Below are 14,440 nucleotides of genomic sequence, written 5' to 3' on the forward strand. Positions count from 1 at the left end.
GTATGAAACATCCTCAACATTCTATGGCTGCCATCTTATAGTTTACCAAATGAGATTACCCTGATGCTCTATAACGTTTCAATTTGATCTATTTAAGTTCTGTTGTAAACATTTATCTCCTGTCATATCTTTACTAATGACTATAACCCCATTAACACTCTCTGACAGTGCCTTAAAGAAATAGATACTTGGATGTCACAGAACTTCCTCCAGCTTAACAAAAATAAAACTGAGATGGTAGTTTTTGGAAATGAGGAGGAAAGATGCAAACTTTCTACCTTGCTTTAAAGGAAGGGCTTAATAGCAAAGAAAGTGGTAAAAAAAACAACCTTGGTATCCTTAAATTTTAGCAGTCACATTAAAACAGTCATAAAATCATTATACCTTCATTTTAAAAATATCAATAAACTAAAAGAATATATTTCAAAGGAGGATCTTGAAAAAATCATACATACTTTCATTTCTAGTGGGATTGATTATTGCAATGTGCTGGACTCCCTTAAAAGAATTTAAAACCTCTCCAAATGGTACAGAATAGTGCAGCCAGGATCCTTACTAAAACAAAAAGAACAGATCATATTACGCCAGTCTTAAAGTCCTTACACTGGCTCCCAATTTAATACAGAATTGATTCTAAGGCTCTTCTGTTAGTTTTTAAGACACTAAAGGGATGGGACCTTCCATAGGAACTACCTGCATGACATATTCCAACAACATTCTCAACCAAGACACCTTAGATTAAAACATAAGCAACTACTACTGAAACCTACTGTCACAACAAAACAGGGGAAGCAGCTTTTAACCACTATGGTGTCGATCTTTGGACCAGCTTCAGAGAAACATAAAAATCTGAACTTGGAAATTGAGATCGTCACTCATAGAAAACATTCTCAAAACCGTGATCTGAATGTAATAACACTAATTCACAAATGTGTAGATTTATTTTACCATAGATACAATGACAGTAGCAAATTTGTAATGCAACATTTACTGATTTTTATATATTATTATTATTTATATTAAATAATGATGGGTAAATGTTGCATTACAAGTTTGCAGCTATCATTGTATCTGTAAAAATCAATCTACACATTTGTGAAATTCTTTAATGTGAATATTTTTCAATAGGTGGACCATTTTCTCTCACGTTTTGCACCATATTTACCTTCATAGTTATAAATTACTGCGGCAAGGCAGAAATATTAGCTATTTGTTTAAATGTTGTTTTCCTGTGTATGTATTTTTTAAAGTGGAAAATGTAAACAGTCCAACAGCTACCTGTAATGACTGCCTATAACTGCACCCTCAATAATAATGTGATCATCAGCTACAAGTTTATGAGAAAAGTTCAGCAGCATCATAATTCAATTAAATTTTATTTATAGTATCAAATCATAACAAGAGTTATCTCGAGACACTTTACAGATTAGATCTAGACCACACTCTATAATTTACAAAGCCCCAACAATTCCCGAAAGAGCAAGCAGTTCGAGCAGTGGCGGGAAAAACTCCCTCTTAGGAAGAAACCTCGAACAGCACCATAAGAAGAGCTTTAGCTAGTAACATTAGCATTATGTTTTATTATACTTAGCAACTGTAATCATTCAGTCACAGCATTCTTGCCATAGGCCCTCATACATGTTATCGGTTCATTATGGCTGCTGCTTAAACTCACGCCCGTAAGTTAACTAGCCTGCAACACAAATCAAACATAGCTTACCTTTCTGTCATGCCAATGTAAACTTCCTACTTTTTAAGCAAACACACCTAGCAATCCCTTCCTCTCTCTGCATCATGTTTTTATTGAACAACATGGCATCATAACTGGCTTAAGTGGGCCATTGCAGGATGATCCAGTATTTAGCCTGAGTCGTAGGTTTCATATTTTTCCAAGTAAGGTTTTGCTTTGTGTAAGTCATTGTATTATAGATTTTGTTTTATAAAATCACAGAGTTGTACATAATCTCAAGTAATAATAAGCCTACATGAATCCCACCATAATATGTCACATTTTTCATCATTAGGTTAATCTGGAAAAAAATGTTTGTTAGGCTTTATCCATCATCATAACTGGGCAGCACCACGCTTCGCCAGAGGATGCTGACTGAGCAGTTGCGGTGCTTAGAGGGATACTTATTGGAAGGCTCGTAATGCTGTTGTCTGCCCTGAACAGATGGGCTCCTCTGCCACCCTATATAAACAAAGGGACAATTACTTAAGAGTAGAGAGCTGCAAGGAAGATAGAAAACTTGCAGGTGACCAATTACTTGGGCATAGACCGCAGGAAAGATAAACATTTACCCTCTCAAAACTTAATCTGGGCATCAGCTGCATTGGGAGGGCAGTTCATTTTGGCTCCAAGCGGAGGATTCCTGCAATTCCCTAAAACAAAACCAGAAACAGGAAAATGTAGCTTAAACTAGTTAGCTGTCTGTTGGTGCCAGAGACCTGGAAAACAAAAATGGTTCATTATTGAAATTTGGGAGCTTTTAGTGCCAACCAACCATGTCGCGGTCAGCCCTGAGCTTCTCAAGTGAGCAGAGGCTGTAGGGGTCCTGGTTAAGGTGTCTCCATAAGGCAATCTTTGCGGGAGAAGCGTGTGTAATCAGGAAGGCGTGGGACAAACTTTGCTGCCTTTGCGGACATCGGGGATGGTGGGTAAAATCTCATGGTCTGGAGAGATGGGCAGGTGGCGAGAAAGAAGCTCCCCTTGAAGGCCCGGTCAAAACAGGGTGAGCTTGTGCCATTGATGACAGCTCTGGGCTGGCGCCGTTGAGGCTGGGGCCGAGGACAGGCCAAGCTTAAGTGTCCAGTCTGTGGAAGGCAGTTCTAGGCTCTTTCTGTATGGGGAGCCATCACAGGGCTGTGGGATTTAAGGTGAGCAGCTCCTGCTGCCTTTTCTCCAGCTCCACATGCTGATCTGAAGCAGACACCAGAGGGGCCGTTACACAAGAAAACAGGCCTCCCACAACAATGATGATATGTGTGGAAAATGTTTGTGACAGCAATTCATCCTCTTCACAAGCTACATTTGTTCAGTTTAAGTAGCAAGGCTAATTCACTGAATGTTTCTCTGAAGAGCCAGTGGGATGGACGAAAGTGGGAGAAAGGATGGAAGAAGAGGCCACAGGAGAACACAGCAAGTATCAAGGAATATGTATATATATATATATAAATGGAGGCGGACTGTGCCTGCAGCTCAAACAGTGTCTCTGTTTCTCAGAGATCTGTCTGCAGTGCCTGCTTCTCCTTCAACAAACTCCAGACACAAAACCCCAATCAACTTTAGCTCTCACGCCGAGACTTCAGCTGGGAGCAACAAACACACACCTCGCTGTTATTTATTCGCGGAGATGCTCTAGCAAATAGAAATATAATTTCTTATCAACGATGCAAGGCTGTAAGACCATTTGCTAATTCAAGACTTCTATCACGGCAGTCAAAAAAAAAAAAAAAAAAAAAAAAAAACCCTGTCAAGTCAAACAAGTCTGAAACAAATCCCCAATTTTAGGTTGGAGCTGCTGTGTGGGTCTCGCATAGGCAGTGTGGAGGTAGTGCTGGGGCGGGGCTGGGCAGCCAGAATAATTGGCAGAACAAGCGGATGGCTGTCATATGCGGAGACCCTTCACATCATTTAGATATTTCCTTACTTACCATCAGACTCAGCACCCGTACACCCAAAGTTCCCAGTTATTCTTTCTTGCATAAGAGGCAGTAGGCTTCAAATACGTTGTTAACTGGCTTAAAAGCTACATTGGTGAATTTCTCCCATCAGCGGTGAAATACATGACAACCAACTGAATATTTTCTAGCCCCTCCCATTCCGAGCATTTATCTCGGTGTGATATTATTCAAGAAGTACAACCGGCCCGTGAGTGTTCTTCAGGTGTAATAATAGTTTTATGTTATTTTGGTATCATTTCATTGCCAACATCAGCTATCAGGTTCCCAACATGTACAGCTAATGTTAGTAAAGTATCAGTGCTATTGTTATTCTGTTTATTATGCGAGATTAATAGTATGAGGCAATGTTTACAACACAGGAAGGCTTAACGGGTTTTGTTGTTTTAATATATTTCTCTGAGCAGTATTATGAACAATGTCAATGAGCCGAAGTTAGCTCTTAGTATCTCCATCATTTACGCAGCTGTTCTAGCTGGAGCTAAGTCACAATGTTACAACCATGACTTGGGTTGTCTGCCAGGAAGTGGGACACATAATTACGTTTATGTTACAAGGTAGACAATCCTTTTTCATCATTGACACGAGAAAATTATCCTTAGGCGTCAAACTAGCGTTATGCACAACCATACTATAGTTAGACAAGCAACTATAAAACTTAAAAATTTACACAAATAGGCAGAATTACCTTTTGAGAAAGCAGGTAACTTCGTCCTTTAAAATCCTTATGAGCTCTTCCATCTTGGAAAAGCCACTCCAATCAATAACTGGTCTTGTTGCTTTTGCCTGTCGGCGTTGTCGTTTCAATTCTCTTTTAACTTCCTTGATATTCATGGTTGGTTATGTCCCTCTTTGTGATGTATTTTTCAAGATGGAAATGGCCCGTCATTCGGTGACTATGTATGTTTTCTGAATGATTCTAAATAGCAGATTCTACATTCTGAGAATACTTTGATTAGTTGGTGGAAGTAATTACACATGAATGAGTACATATTTGTGAAAAAGAACAAAAGTTTTTTTTGCTAAGAATCAACACAATGGAGCTTTAACAGCCTAATTAATTTTTCAAGCTAAGTATCATAAACTTGCACTTCCCTACTAAACTTGCATTTCCTATAACAGATAATAAAATCTGTTTTGTGTCTGTTTTGAAAGAAAACTGTGCAAAAAGGAAAGCTGACTGAAACAGGTATAAAAACATGTTCTGGTTGTAGTCATAATACTGTAAATTGTTTGGACTAGCGAAAAGAAAGAACTACGACACCACAGAAAAAAAAAAAAAAAAAAAGCATTCTAAGCTGACACTGTTTCAATGAGCTTCGAGTAGCGTTACATGGATGTAGGAAAATTAGACCTGTTTAAATTATTTAGGACCTAGAACACAATACTGCGAATGTAAGACTTTTGGGGCTAAAATTTTGATTTAGAAATTTTGGACACCGAACTCCAACGAAACCCTGACTGTAGCTGATTCTGTGGAGGTTACAGACAACATAGTAAGCCTGATGTCTCTACCAGTACAGGCTGTAAATTCTCCAACAAGAATATGTCTCTCTCAAGCTGCTTAGTCTGCTCTGTCTAGTGATTTGTGGGCTGATATCTCGTCTGGGCCTGCAGCAGGTCCTCCACAGTCAATGCTTTCACTCCCAGCTGATCACCACACACACACAGACACACACCGTGTCACACATCAACTCTGTTCATAATGCCTAAGCAACAATTAAAATCAGTTGAAAAATATTGGATCGCTAACCTCCAGTGGTTCAGTTTTACCCTGCGAGTAAGTCTACATAAGGAGGTGTGTTGGCGCTGCTGTTTGTTGAGTGTTGACTCAGCTTACATATTACTACTTGTTTAGGTGCTTTTAATGTTTAAAAAATAACCAAGGGTGAAACTAACTGAAACACACAGTTTTATTTTGTATTTTCAATTTCATAGCATAAGAGATGATTTCAGTTTATAGCCTATTGTTCCCTTTTGGGAAAGTGTTTGTTCAGTGTTAGGTACAGTGCAATACAGAGTGTTTGAATGTTCCTGTTTTTGTGAAATAGATTACCAAAGTTGCCAGAGGGCCAACTGCTACATCAGTCCCAACAAGAGGATTTTGTCGTTTTGACACAACTCTACTGTCTGTTCCTATTAAATGAAAAGAAACATGTCCCTTTTTTCGTGAGCAAACTGTGACTCCTGGGCAGATTATGAACCGGTTGTGACTGCATATTGCCGTTACCTTGGTACCTGTCACACAACCTCCACATCACTGGGTATGTTAGCGATTTCAGCATAAGCACATGTCTGACAACACCCGACGGTTAAACTTCAAAACAATACAGCAGGAAAAACCCAAGTATGTTCTCCCTAACTCACATTCCAGTTGGGTGTCACTGTCTTGTTCATCTGTAATAAAGGGATATAAAGCTAGGTTGTCCTAAATAGCTGTATTTAGAATAATCTTGGTACACATGCAGTACTTTAGATTTATATAGATCATTAATTTGATAAAATACCCAAAAATAAAATAACTTTGAGCATTGATGCAAGACCAAAGTAAAGATGGAAATACAGCTGTGTAATGGGTGAAAATAAAGTAGTTCCCCACCTCATAGTTTGGTTGAAAGAGACCTTTAATCTTATCCTTGTAAGACTGGAAACAGAGTGGAGCTGCTCTGCCTGCCTGACAGGTCCCTGTGTTTTTTGCTAGAGACAGAAAGGAAGGAGAATACGGTAAGGGGTTGGGCAAAATGCAAAATAAAATATGATTTTTAGTGGATTCCATAATGTCGTTGGCATGGTCGGTTAGTTAAAGGTTCAAGAAAATTGCAGCAATAAAATCAATAATGCCAGCAATGGCATTACTATTACCTTCTCCTGTTCTAAAATGCCCAGGTTTGAAATTGAGAGTCTTCATTGGGTCATAAACTGGGTATTGAACTTTGATGTTGTCTGTAAAAGATTTAGGTCATGGACACAGAGGGAGCAAAACACAGGATATAATATATTAGTTTGGTTGTTGTGGGAAATGGGCTCAGACACAAACAGATTGACATCTTGATGTTATACCACATTTAGGCCTTCATTGTTTAGGAACTCAAATGAATGAGCTTCTAAACAGGATTTTCGTCTCTTGACTCTGTTGTAAACTCTGCTCTTCTCACTGTAACTGCATCAACTCATAGGATCAAATACAGAAGATTCTTTATTTTTTAATTAATGAATTATTTAACAATCTGCATATGTTGAAGCTCAACTGTAACAATAAACCACCATTATAATGAAATGAATGAGATTTGCACAAAGTCTAGTAAATATGCACGACTTGACAACTGATATGAAGACAACAACAATCAGCTCACCTAGCAGTTGTTGCAGACCAGGAGGAGTCGGGCGAAACAGCTGACTAGAGGATAGTGCTGGACCTGGGGAAGCTGGTAGAAGGACTCTGAGGTTGCCGTATGCATCTGTACACAACATGCATATTCACTTAAACAGATTCTAGGCCATACAGTTTGATGTAAAGGGCATTCATCATTTCTGTAATGTGTGTGTGTGTGTGTGTGTGTGTGTGTGTGTGTGTGTGTGTGTGCTGGTGTGCGGGCTCTGCCCTGAGGGGTGCCGCCGAAAGGTCTTGGCATAAAGCAGATCAATCGCTCTGATTCTTCTTGTTTTTCTTCTCGCAGCGGGGCAGCTTTCGGGTCGACCAAACTTCTTTGTTCAACTTGCGAGCTTTGGGCAAGAGTCGGGCTCTTGAAGGGTTTAGCAGAGGCTTGACCACTGTCACAAGCTAGGGCCTCATCCTCACCACAGGAGTCCTGCTGTGTCTGGCGTAAGCCAAGATAGGAATATTTGGGACAAAATGGCACACAGTTGACAATATTCAGTCCCCATCTTACTGGGCCACATAAAGTGTTGTAAATCTGTGCGTGTCCTACCTTGTTTTGTTCTTTAGGTTTAGTGGGCGTGGTGCTATTGCTTTTACTGTCCTTTGTGTCCTTCTGCTGGCGTCGCCTAGCTACCTCTTGCTCCTCCTTGATAAGATGAACCAATTTCATTATTTGATCCAGAAAATATAGATTGTACAGTGACCATGCCAATACATTAAGGAAGCATGACTTACCTGAGTTTAGGATTTTGAGACTAGCAAAATAGTTTTCAAGCTGAAGAACAGGACAAGGAAAATAAGAATATTAGAATAATAGTGTTTACATTCTACCTAAGTTCAAATAATCATGGTGTTTACATTAACATTGGCTGTAACCTGATTTCAATGTCATTGTGAATAAATCAATGTTTTATAAATCCCTGTATAGTGTGTAGCATGTACATACAATTTGCTTTCTTGTCATTAAATAATAGGTCTCTAATTACATCTTAAAATACATTTGTTACTCTTTTAAATGAAACAATGAACAAGACTTGAGACCAGTTCATCAATTGTAGACTGGTTCTTTAGATTAGGATATTATAATGCAGTCACCCTTACTGCCAGTTCTTTGAGGTTGATTTGCCTTTACTCACTTACCCTTGCTTGACCATCAAAGACATGCTCTAAATAGGTACAAACAATATAGTCAAATCAATATTGGCACATGTACATCATTAACTATGGTGCCATTATAAGTCACCGCCACTGTTGGGTCATCTACTCAGATTGCTTAGTCATGGGACTGACTATCATTGAGACAATACCAGCTATGGCAGCCTATCTCAAGTTTAGGTTAGTCTTTGTGTCTAATGTATTTGTATGTTTCAGCAGTCATTTAGTGTTTTAATTGTCAAGGTCTTCTCTTATAGACATTCTAGTCTCTGCACATTGGGTTCTCTCCAAGAGCTTCAGTGCTTACTATGGTGCGGGTCTATGGTGTGCAGGTAGTAGGACACTGGCTTTCTCCAGGACACAGAGCCCCTCAGTGGAGCTCCACCACCACGCATTATTGTGCCAATATCTGCAGGACAGAGAATAAAAACACACTGCATTTTAAATACACATCAAAGTGTGAGACATTGAAATCGGTTTTCCACTGATTGTGGTACCTACCACTCAAGTTTCGACTGTTCTAAAATTTAAAGGTGCAAAAGGTTTGGGACACAATTTTTCCACCTGGGAAATAAAAACAACAAACAAAACAAAATCAATATACACATTTTTTTTTGCAGTTGACACAGTAGCTGCAATGGCTCACTACATAAAGCAAACATGAAACCTAATCGCTTCACCCAATTAGAGCCAGAAATCCATAGACATCGTCATATTATCATTTTAATTCCTAAAGTCTGACACGTCCTACCAAATTTGCAATTAGCCATACATTTTCGTAAAAGCGCCCATATTTGAGCTTTATATAGTTGATTACCGCATAAAAAGTCTCAGAAGTGAATTTAATAACGAAATAGTAGACAAACAATGTATAACTTTGCAGTGTCTGAAATATGAGACCTGCTGTCTCTCCAAGGTGTTTCTATGTGGTTCGCTCAAACCAATCAGCGCGCTCATCTAAATATTCATGAGCATACCATATTTGGAAGAAAAGCTCTTGTTACAAATAGGGCCATATTCACAGGTAGTTAAGGGCCCATAAAATAGCATTCGGGCAATTTTCAGCCCAACCAATGTTACATACCCTATTAGGAGACCTTAAGGAACCGTGTGAAATACTCTATATAATCATTCTATCACCCTTTAAGTATTCAAAACTGCATGTCAAGTAGCAAAGTGGGTTCGTGAAGTCAAGGTCGAGTGCCAAGTGTTAACACGGTGGCTCATGGAAGCCATCAGCCATTGTTATTTTAATTACCAATGAGAACAGCTGAATACTTGTTCCAGTGAGCCACAGCATCACTCGATTGCTACCAACAGAAGGCCATGATGTTTTGTACACAAACTAAAAGTTGTCATAAAAAAGGTTTCCAACGTTTTAAATAGTAACATTTTTCTTCTACACATTTTCAGCGCTTATTTCTACATCCCATATTTTCTGATATAAAACAAAAACTGAAAACGGGTCAATTTGACCCCAAGTCAACACAAGGGTTAATCAATTTACTCCTGAGGCCTCATAAAATGTCTGACTTTTTGTGGCTCATCAACCATCTGCTCTGCCATACAAGTCATTTTAAATGACATAGCTCACTGTGGAGATAAAAGGACCAGTGGAATGAGGATCCCATATTTCTATCTCATTGTATTGCCTAGGAAAAGCCAAATCAACCCAGTTTGTATCGATTGCTCTTATGGTTGACAGAATGCATTGTCAGAGTGCATTGGCCAGATTTTCCCTTGAAAATCCATCCACGTTCACGTTAAAGTTAATATACTAAGGCTCTTTTTAGAAACACTTTGCTATAATCCACAAGAAGTGATCACAAAACAATGTTCTGCTTAGCTAAAAAAAAAAAATACTAACCTTCCTTCATGTTAGCAAAGCGCTCCTTCAGCTGGTGATCTACTTCTGGACCAAAGGCAAAGTTATTCACAAAAATAATACTGCAAGACAGACAAAGAAAAACAATTTAGACAAAGTTGGCAGAAAAAAAGTTCTGCAGATACATTTATTATAGGACTGCTAACTTTCTTCTAAACCTTTCATATAGGAGTCCTGTAGAGCAGCATGATTATAAATGATAATAGATTATTTTGATCAATATTGAGATCATGATTATTTATCACGGTTATTCATTGATTTTAGGGACAAATATTTTGATTGCACTTTCATTTTCATTAACTGTGCCCTTTTCATTAAATAAACAGAGCACTGCTTTCCTTCCATGTTTGGCTACAGTCATGCATGCTAATGTATAAATCTTTGCATCAAAATAAGACTTATTGTTCTTATTCACAGTTCATCCCCAAGAAGCAACATAAATAAAATTGTACCCAAAAGGGACTAGCTCTAGGACATTTGATTTTCATTTTGTGCTCTCTGTTGTGCATTACTCTTCTTCTCTGGACTGCAGCTGCAAAATTATTTTGCAGGTTGCCTCATCATAGTACAGACACAGCGGTATGCCAGCTCCAAAAGAAAGCCAAAACACCTCAATCACCCCATGGTGGCTGAGTTTTAGTTTAGGAAGCACTTTATTTGATATGCAATGAAGTTTTCAATGAGCGAAGCACGCATTTAAGATATGTCATCATCATTCAATCGTTAGATCATGTTTAATTGTGGGAAGCCAAAATTGCGGTTGTGATTCATATTTGATTAATTGTGCAGACCTAGAGTCCTGCATATTATGCTCTTTATCTGGATAACTAGAGTTAAACTTACTCATTTGTAAAGTATGTTTCATAATGGTAGCTTTTATTAAAGGACTGAACCGTTGCATTACAATGTATAGGGGTTTCTATTTTCTAGTCCCTCAGTGTAGAAATTCAGCTTATAAATGGTCTTATTGGAAACGGAAAATGCATCTTTCAGACTAATGCGGTGACCGGTTTGGTGTAACACCTTGTGGTGGCGATTCTTTCCTTCCATTCTTCAGACAGAAAGTCACCTCTCTCCAGCTGAAAGAATCAATGCAGAGTATGGGTAAAAATCCTGAAAACCCTTGGATCTGCAGAACAATATATGTGTGTGTGTGTGTACTTTACGATAGTCACTTACTGTGTACTCCCCATGTTTCTTCCCTACCATTTCATCCACTTTTTAAACTCTTTATCCATGGTCTGAGAGAGAAAATATTAATATCCAAACAACAATGTTGGTTTGGGTGTGTTCCTACAGGGTAATGATGAGAAGATAAAATGTGAACCGGAAATCCACTTTGAAGACTGATTGGACACAATGACACCACACAGGAAAAACTTCAGACTCCTCTGTTTATTTGCCAGAGGTGATTTGCACTGCGCCAACACTGCATCGTTTCACTACAATGACTGTGGAAGCGATCTTTGACACAGCGGTGTCCCGTTCTCTTTCTGGAATACCCTCTGGTCTTGCAAGATATTTATGTGGTTACCTCTGCATATGTAGCTGGAATGTCTGCTTTCTCTACACCGTAGTAGTGTTTACAGTTGGTTGCTGCTGCAACTTGCAGCACCTGACCAACTCCTGCAAATAAGAAAACAATAGGTTCACGTCTTACACTAAACAAACAAAGACACTTAGGCTGTCAATATCATGGATGCATTATAAGACCTGGATACAGCGCAGTGAAACCCCATTCATTCCTGTGAGAGTTGCTAAGTGGCGCAGTCAAAAAATTTTCAATTTCCCATATGAAATTACCGGCTGATTGGTGCTGCTTCGCACTATGGGGCCTATAGAGCAGTCGCACTAGAGACCTCCGGCGGCCGAGCCGGCTACTTCCAGTTTAGCGAGAAGGACACGAAGTTGTAATTCCACTGTTTGGCGTTATGTCAAATTGGCTTCAAAGCCGGTGCACTTCCTGTGGGCCTGGTCAATATAGCCACCTTTCAATATTATTATTTGTTTATCAATAACCGTTCCTCTACAGTATTAATAAACTATCAACCTATTAACAATGTATTTGTTGGGATACACTACTAAGTGGCGTCCCAAAATAACAGCAGACTAACCACTGCCGAGGTCAACAAAGGTGTCATCTTCCATCATTTCCATCTCGTCGATCCTGAGCCACCAGGTCGAAGAGGTCTCTCCGTACACCTCAGGGAGAAGGGCTCATAGTTGTTCAGCTTCTCCGGTCGGTAACTGAGTGGTTGTACACCTGCTGTAGGATGTGTCTCAGCAGCCCGCTTGAAGGACGGCTTGTTGAGCTTCATGGGCTGCGTCGTCCCTTTCCACTATAAAATGGGATTATATATTTACTCACACACACTACAAAAACACTCAAAACAAGGCATAATGGTTTTCTACGCTGATATTATCCAGGGTGCCGGCCTTTGAAGAAAGACAAATCCATAAATAAGAGAATATTTGACACAAATGTGAACTAGATAGCAACAGCTTATGAAACATGTGGTCAATAACTTGAAGCAAAAAAAAAAAAAATCACTAATTATATTTCACATTATTCTTGTTAGACAGTGTTAGGTCATGCGTGGCACTGATTTGAAGGAACACTGTAATAGACTCACAGTACACAGATACAGTGTTGTTCACTTTCAGTGACTAACGTTCCACATTCACTTCAGCTGAGCCCTAAATACCCGTCACATCGGACTCACCAGCTGGTGAATGCTGTCGATGGCCCTGTTGTACTTGTCACAAAGTCTCTGCATACTCGAAGCTGTGAGAATAACAAGACACAAAATGAATACCATCATTTTGTACAAGATGAAGACCAACTTCCCAGTCCAACACATATTTTACTGTTGACTTCACAAGAACAATGTTCATCTTAATGCAACTCTGAAAATACTCCACTTAAATATTTGCGTTAATGGTGACATAGATATATTCACTATTACTGACACTTTTAGATTTTAGAGAACACCAACCGCAGACAAATAGGAAAACAAAGACTTGTATTTAGACATACAAGCAGGCTGTTAGATCTGCAGTTAGCCTGACAGGATGAAAGAGTTTTTGTTTAACTATCTCATAATCTTCAAAGACAAAAGCCGATTTTGACATGACCCTAGGCTCACCTCTTGGTGTCATAGTCAATGAGTCGTAGTTTTCCATGGCCAGTTTGAGGTCTGGGATCTCCTCACACACCCACCTAGAGGAAGCACACATACAATGGTTACTAAATCATCGCCCGACACTTGGTGTCCGTGTGAATGTGGGAGTTCAGAGGATGGAAAGGTCACCCGAATGGTCTCGATGATTTCATGAGCAGCATCATGGTGTTTATCCTGAAAACAGAGGGGACAAAATATTAACATATCTCAGCATGACCCTTTAAATTCTACAGTGACCCAAACTTACACTGCACTAGTTTAAGCTAAGTATACCTAATAAACTTGTAACGGAGGGTAGAGAACCCCAACAGTCTGTATATCTTCCCTTAAAATAAATAAAATTCTATAAACCAGGCAGCACAATACTCAATGTTTACAACACATACTATACACTGAATGAAGCAGACTCTTAAAGGATAGTTCAGATTTTTGAAGTGGGGTTGTATGAGCTACTTATCCATAGCCTACAGTAGGCGGGGTTGTACGTTCCCAGTTTGAAGAAACAGACGAGTACTAGGGGTGGGAAAAATTTCACGTATGTATGCGATTTTATTTTGCGTCAATTTTAGGGGCCGGCGTTGACAGAGGCGTAAGCCCTATTGAAACGGAAGGAATTATTATTCCTTCTTTCTTTTAACATACTAAAAACTCACCAAAATTGGCGGTTGCATCAAGCCTGGTGAAAATGTACGTATTTTAAAAACGCGCTCTAAGTGATGTGACACACGTTTTTTAGGCTACAACATTTTTTGTCACATACAGCAAACATCTCCTCACTATCCACTAGCTCGTCCCCTGAACACACTGTAAAAACACGGTCTCTGAAGACAGCTCAGGCTCCACAAACAGCAACAAAAACAAACTGCACAACAAACCATAACAAACAGTGTTCCAGCCAATAACCGTCAAGAAGGAGCTGGATGAGCCATGAATACACATTATGGAAGTAGCCTACGTGCTAACGCTGCTGCAGTGATGGCTCAACCAGCTCCTTCGATGTGCTCCGCTTTACCGTGGGGAATCTATGGACTAAACGAACAATAACACACAAGTAAGAAGGCTTGAGATTTCTGGGCAGAGAATGTATGTGTGTTTATTAATGTTAGTGACCGCTAATGCTGCAATTGTGTTATGGCATTAATGTGATTTGATTAATAA

The 14,440-nt window shown here is 39.3% G+C and overlaps 1 protein-coding gene and 1 long non-coding RNA gene across 2 annotated transcripts in view; both read right to left on the reverse strand.

Moving 5' to 3' along the window:
- grk3 (G protein-coupled receptor kinase 3) overlaps positions 1-14,440 on the reverse strand; it is a 155,376-nt gene that overhangs the window by 57,950 nt on the left and 82,986 nt on the right. The window lies entirely within an intron of this gene.
- LOC114570870 (uncharacterized) lies at positions 8,762-11,303 on the reverse strand. The gene is made up of 4 exons (XR_003694594.1): positions 11,280-11,303; positions 11,124-11,179; positions 10,083-10,162; positions 8,762-8,779 (listed from the first exon to the last, which is right to left on the reverse strand). It is a non-coding gene; the product is annotated as an uncharacterized LOC114570870 (long non-coding RNA).

The sequence above is a fragment of the Perca flavescens genome, chromosome 16, assembly GCF_004354835.1.
Source record: "Perca flavescens isolate YP-PL-M2 chromosome 16, PFLA_1.0, whole genome shotgun sequence".
Taxonomy (NCBI): Eukaryota; Metazoa; Chordata; class Actinopteri; order Perciformes; family Percidae; genus Perca; species Perca flavescens.